Source organism: Caretta caretta, chromosome 2, assembly GCF_965140235.1.
Source record: "Caretta caretta isolate rCarCar2 chromosome 2, rCarCar1.hap1, whole genome shotgun sequence".
In the NCBI taxonomy this organism is placed as follows: Eukaryota; Metazoa; Chordata; order Testudines; family Cheloniidae; genus Caretta; species Caretta caretta.
Genome location: NC_134207.1, coordinates 74186173 through 74192096, shown reverse-complemented (window position 1 = coordinate 74192096; position 5924 = coordinate 74186173). Strand labels below are relative to the sequence as shown.

At 39.7% G+C, this 5924-nt stretch overlaps 1 non-coding gene across 1 annotated transcript; it reads left to right on the top strand.

Moving 5' to 3' along the window:
• Positions 1–2929: 2929 nt before the first annotated feature.
• Positions 2930–3002, top strand: TRNAA-AGC (transfer RNA alanine (anticodon AGC)). The gene has a single exon. It is a non-coding gene; the product is annotated as a tRNA-Ala (tRNA).
• Positions 3003–5924: the final 2922 nt, after the last annotated feature.

The following is a 5924-nucleotide window of genomic DNA, read 5'->3' as shown; positions in this document are numbered from 1 at the left end:
AACAAAATTGATGTGAAGAGTTATGCTTTTTACACCAATGTGAGAATAGTCATGCCTTATAATTGTAAGCAAAACTGACCTCTGACTCTTTTTTTTCAGAGAGCTGGAACACCAAGTCAATGAGCAGAACTGCACGTGCAATCTCACCCAGTTCTGAATGTATGAATTCTTTCTTCATTTTCAATAATGAATACTCTGAAACGCTAGCCAAAAACTATCCAAGCACAATACTGTACAAGAAAGGCATATGTTACAAATTTAATTCTGACTCATCCACTACTTTATGATTCAGTATATTTCTATAACACTTACTCCTGCAGCTTGGCACTGTGGGGGTAGGGTGTATGAGTGTCTGGGCGGAGGGGGGCAAAGCTGGACTGTCGGGGGAAGGGTGCAAGTGTCTGGGCCTTGGGGGCACCATGCGGCTGGGCTCTGGGGGAAGGAGTGTGAGTGTCCAGGCTGGGGTGCGGGGCGCAGCTGGGCTGCGAGGGGTGAGTGAGAGTGTCTGGACTAGGGGCACCCTGTGGCCTGGCTCTGGGGGGAGGGGTGTATGTATCTGGCTCTCTGGCTGGGCTCTGCGGGGGAGGGATAATATAATTGAAACTGGTATGATTATGTAGTGTTATTTTGAGATATAAAATATGCAGAATTTAAAATATGTGCAGAATTTTTAATTTTTTGGTGCAGAATTCCCCCAGGAGTAAACACTGGTAATACTTGATCAGGAATTTCTAGTACTAATATATTACCAAATAATATGACAAATTACCATCCTGTTTCCCATATTACCAGCACCCTTCATTGTCCAGCAGAACACATTTAACCTGTTTCCCCATGCTTATTTCCTCCCCCCACTGTTACTCTCACCTCCTGGTCAACTGTTGAAAATGGGCCATCCTGATTATCACTACAAAAGGCTTTTTTCTCCTGCTGATAATAGCTCACCTTAACTGATCACTCTCATTATAGTGGGTATGGTAACACCCATTTTTTCATGATCTCTGTGTAGATATATATATCTTCCTACTGTATTTTCCACTGCATGCATCCGATGAAGTGGGTTTTAGCCCATGAAAGCTTATGCTCAAATAAATAAGGTGCCACAAGTACTCCTCATTCTTTTTACATTTAAACAAGTATCCAGGAGTGCAATATGAAAATGAAATGTTTGCTATATGAGGATTCATCAGTAAATAGGACTACAAAAATCTTTTCAAGATGAATTGCAGTTATCTTGGGTTATGCAAGAGACTGATATTTCAGGCTTGGAGAACCTTTTGAGTCCTAATTTTAAGAGATTGGTAAATTGATATGACAGAAATTACTTCCAAAGAACTTTGTTTCATCTAAAGAAAACCATAGATTTACAAAAACCACAACATCTCTAAGGGGAATAGATGTGGAACAGTTCAGGATTTGTTTTTGTAAATCTTTGCTTTTTACTTGCCTGTAGCTTTTGAAATGTTGATGTATAATTTTGTATAATTTTAAATCCCATGAAGACATAATACAAATAGTTCAGTACATTTATTGTATTTCTAAGTCCAAGTGTAATGTGAACACTTGTCCAAAAATCATTACATAAATATGACACCTTTGCTGGCAGTCTCAACAGGGGGACTAAGGATTGAATGGGGTTGGAAGACTTAACTACCCTTTCACTCCAGAGGTGGTCTCAAGGCTAGGGCTGAATCAGATTGGTGGGACAACATGAAGAAGCATGCACTGTCCATGATGTATTTGTTCTTTGGAAAGATAGGGACTTATTCCTTGTATGTACTGTTGCATGTTATTGCACCTTACACAATTGTTATAGTGAAATAAATTATTTGTTACGCCCATTTTTCACTGCTGGCCGGGGTGATATATTTGGAAAGTGTGTATTGAAGTGACTAATAATTTAACTACTTTCCTTGTTTGTTAAATAGCTATAATTCCTTTTCTTTCTGCATTGCATGGAGTATTTTTAATTTAAAAATTAATAAAGTTTTTTTTTAAAAGGGGACCATGAAAAAGTACAGAAAAATAGAAGCAGAGATTAATGGGAATATAGTCTTGAGATTCTCCAATAACCAGTGGCCTCAATTCTTGGGTCCAGACAAGCCCTGGGGAGTGCAGGACCCAAGGGAAAAACGAAGGTACCTTTTGCAGCTCCCAGTTTTGGGACTGGCAGGGAGCTGATATTACCCTTTGTGTAATTTACACCTGACTGCCCACAGCCCCAAAGGGTCACTGAAGTGGGCAGGAAGTCTCCAGGAACAGTACAGCCCTGCCTGTTTTTCAAAGACACACCTACTATATTGGTGGCTGTGGAGGGTATTATAGTGATTTGCTGGCTTGTTGCTACCCAGGGATTACTGTTACGCTAGGGAAAATATCTGTGTAGCCTGTTAATAACTTGTAATTCAAATCTGTTGAGATAATTATATAGGTTTTTTTAAGAGCAACATGAAACAGCTTAAGTGTCATAACTGTTCAGTTGTGCAGATGAGTCTACAGCTTGTTTGGATACGCAGACCTCTTTGAAAAGGCGTGTGATCCAGTTACCGCTCAGTTGGATAATTTGTAAACAGTCAGATGCTGAGCTCTTGACTCATATTTTACTGAAGCAAAACTCAGATTAATAAAATCCAAAGCAGTTTGTTTTTGCTTGCTTGTAAAGATCTCAGGACTTGTCCTAAAATAAACAATTTCTGCAGTCTCATAAAGAATATGCGTTTTAGTCCCACTACCAGTCAGGTAGCAATTTGAGCTATATATTCCTTTACTCTTGGCTGCAAAGCAGAATGTTTCATTCCGAAATAACTTGTGCTGGAAACTCAGGATTTACAGTGGCTGACAAGATTACCGTGTCCTTTCCACTATCATTCTGGCAGTGAAGAGCTAGAAAACAGTGACTCACATACGGCTAGACTTTTTTTTATTGAGAGGGGAATTAGCTCAAATGGTAGAGCGCTCGCTTAGCATGCGAGAGGTAGCGGGATCGATGCCCGCATTCTCCAGGGGGGGGTGGCATTTTTTTAATCAGAGAACAATATGTTTCAAAGTGACCCGTTTTTTCAGTTCTGAAGAATATGCATATTTTAAGTTACTTCTTGAGGCTTTTTAATTTTAGAAAGTGATGGGGGGGGGGGGCTTTGTTTCCTGGGAAGGTCAGTTTGTGATCTGTTTTCTTGAAGATTATCACAGCTGCATGCATAGAAGAGAAAGGTAATTGTTGACAGCTGAAAAAAATGAAACAAAAGGGCTGCAAGAGTTTCCACTTGTTGCTTGTGATTTTTGTCTTTGATATTTCACCCCTCTAAACACTTGTCCTTATTTTCTTTTTAAATTCTAGATGCATCCTGCTCTTAACATTTTTGTATGGGATCAAAATAAGTGTACATATCAAATTAATCCACCACATTTTAAGTAAGGGATGTTCACAATGTGCTTGAATTATATTTTTTAGCTGGTTATGGAAGATAAACATAATTTTGACAGTACACATTATTTTCTTTCGTAAGTATTGAAAGAATGTGCACAATGCAAAGGATAAGGCAATTCAGCAGAGGTTGAGTTTTAGTAGGTATAAATATTATTTTTGTAAAAGCTATGTCAGGGATGATTTTTTCATCAGGTCATCCCATTTGCAAATATGGTTAGAACAGAGGGTTGTGTCATTTTTCTGTTTTTATAGCATGGAAAAAGCAAGGTGACCAGGAGGCGTGTGACAATTCCAAGAGAAATTGGTGCCCATAAAAACACCTTTAACATTATATCAAAGAGGCGAAAAGAGTGAGGTAATCTCTTATTGTGCCAGCTTCTTTTCGTGAAAGAGACAAGCTTTTGATCTTACATAGAGCTGTTCTTCAGTTCTGGGAAAGGTACTCAATGTTACAGCTAACTATGAGGTGGAACAGATTAGCATTATTTTACTCTTCTATAAACTGTGTTCAGTTGTCCTGGAATGTGAGCATTTTTATATCTAATACTGAGACCTCATGTTCAGCTGATTATCCACCACTCTCTCTAATCCTTTTCAGAGTCTCTGCTTTCCAGGATAGAGTCTCCCATCTTGTAAGTATGGCCTACATTCTTTGTTCCTCGAAGAATACATTTACATTTAGCCATATTAAAATACATATTGTTTGTTTGCTCCCAATTTAGAAAATCAGCGCATATTGCTCACAATGCACTGACCTGTCCTCTTCATTATTAACCACTCCCCCAGTTTTTGTCTCATCTGCAAACTTTGGGTGATGATTTTGTTTTCTTCCAGGTCATTGATAAAATTTTAAATAGTGTAGGTCCAAGAACTGAGCCCTGCTGGACCCCACTGGCAACATACTTGCTCAATGAAGATAATCTCATTTACAATTACATTTAGCCAATACATTAACTGTGTGCTCATATTGACAGGTTTCAGCGTAGCAGCCATGTTAGTCTATATTTGCAAAAAGAAAAAGGAGTACTTGTGGCACCTTAGAGACTAACCAATTTATTTGAGCATAAGCTTTCGTGAGCTACAGCCCACTTCATCGGATGCATTCAGGAATGCATCCGATGAAGTGAGCTGTAGCTCACGAAAGCTTATGCTCAAATAAATTGGTTAGTCTCTAAGAATCATAGAATATCAGGGTTGGAAGGGACCTCAGGAGGTCATCTAGTCCAACCCTCTGCTCAAAGCAGGACCAATCCCCAATTAAATCATCCCAGCCAGGGCTTTGTCAAGCCTGACCTTAAAAACTTCTAAGGAAGGAGATTCCACCACCTCCCTAGGCAACACATTCCAGTGTTTCACCACCCTCCTAGTGAAAAAGTTTTTCCTAATATCCAACCTAAACCTCCCCCACTGCAACTTGAGACCATTACTCCTTGTCCTGGCCTCTTCTACCACTGAGAATAGTCTAGAACCATCCTCTCTGGAACCACTTTTCAGGTAGTTGAAAGCAGCTATCAAAGGTGCCACAAGTACTCCTTTTCTTTGTGTGCTCATAGTATTCTCTATCTTAAATGTATAGAATGTCTTTCAAACTGGCATGTTTTTTCAGAAATAGAAGAAACTTTTCTCGTGCAACCACTGTAATTGAGAGGTTTCAGAGTAGCAGTGCATCCGATGAAGTGAGCTGTAGCTCACGGAAGCTTATGCTCAAATAAATTTGTTAGTCTCTACGGTGCCACAAGTCCTCCTTTTCTTTTTGTAATTGAGATGTTAATTCTCAAAAAGAGAGCCCCTCCTGTGGTCTTGCGATAGTAGCGGGTGGGGGGACTGACTGAGAGTGGTTGCAGATTTTGCTGCTATTGATCAAAGAATATTAACCCAGTGACGCTAACTGTTACATTGTGTTTTATTCTGAGAATAAGATGCATGTTGGTAAACCTCAGTGCTGAAGAGACAAGTTAAAGCAATGCTGTGCAGATTTCTAGGGTCAAAATATAGCCTGCAATGAGAGTAATCAGATGTGCTTGCTTTTAAACAATAGAACACTTCATTTTGAATGTGGAAAAAGGAATTGAAGAGACAAAAGGATGAGAGCAGGTGAAGATCACAGTTGGTCAGCTTGATGACACAGCCTCTCAGAGGTGACAGAAACATGCATCCGATGAAGTGAGCTGTAGCTCATGAAAGCTTATGCTCAAATAAATGTGTTAGTCTCTAAGGTGCCACAAGTACTCCTTTTCTTTTTGCGAATACAGACAAATACGGCTGTTACTCTGAAACCTTTGAAAGAACTGTACTTCCTGAGTAGGCTGAGTAAGTATCTGGGAGTCCTTGCTAGTGCTCAATGGTGAATCAGACACCATTTTATTCTCTGATTGAAGACAGCTGCTCAAAAACGTTTTGTGAACAACCTTCTGAATGGCCCATACAGCTGGGGAATTAGCTCAAATGGTAGAGCGCTCGCTTAGCATGTGAGAGGTAGCGGGATCGATGCCCGCAT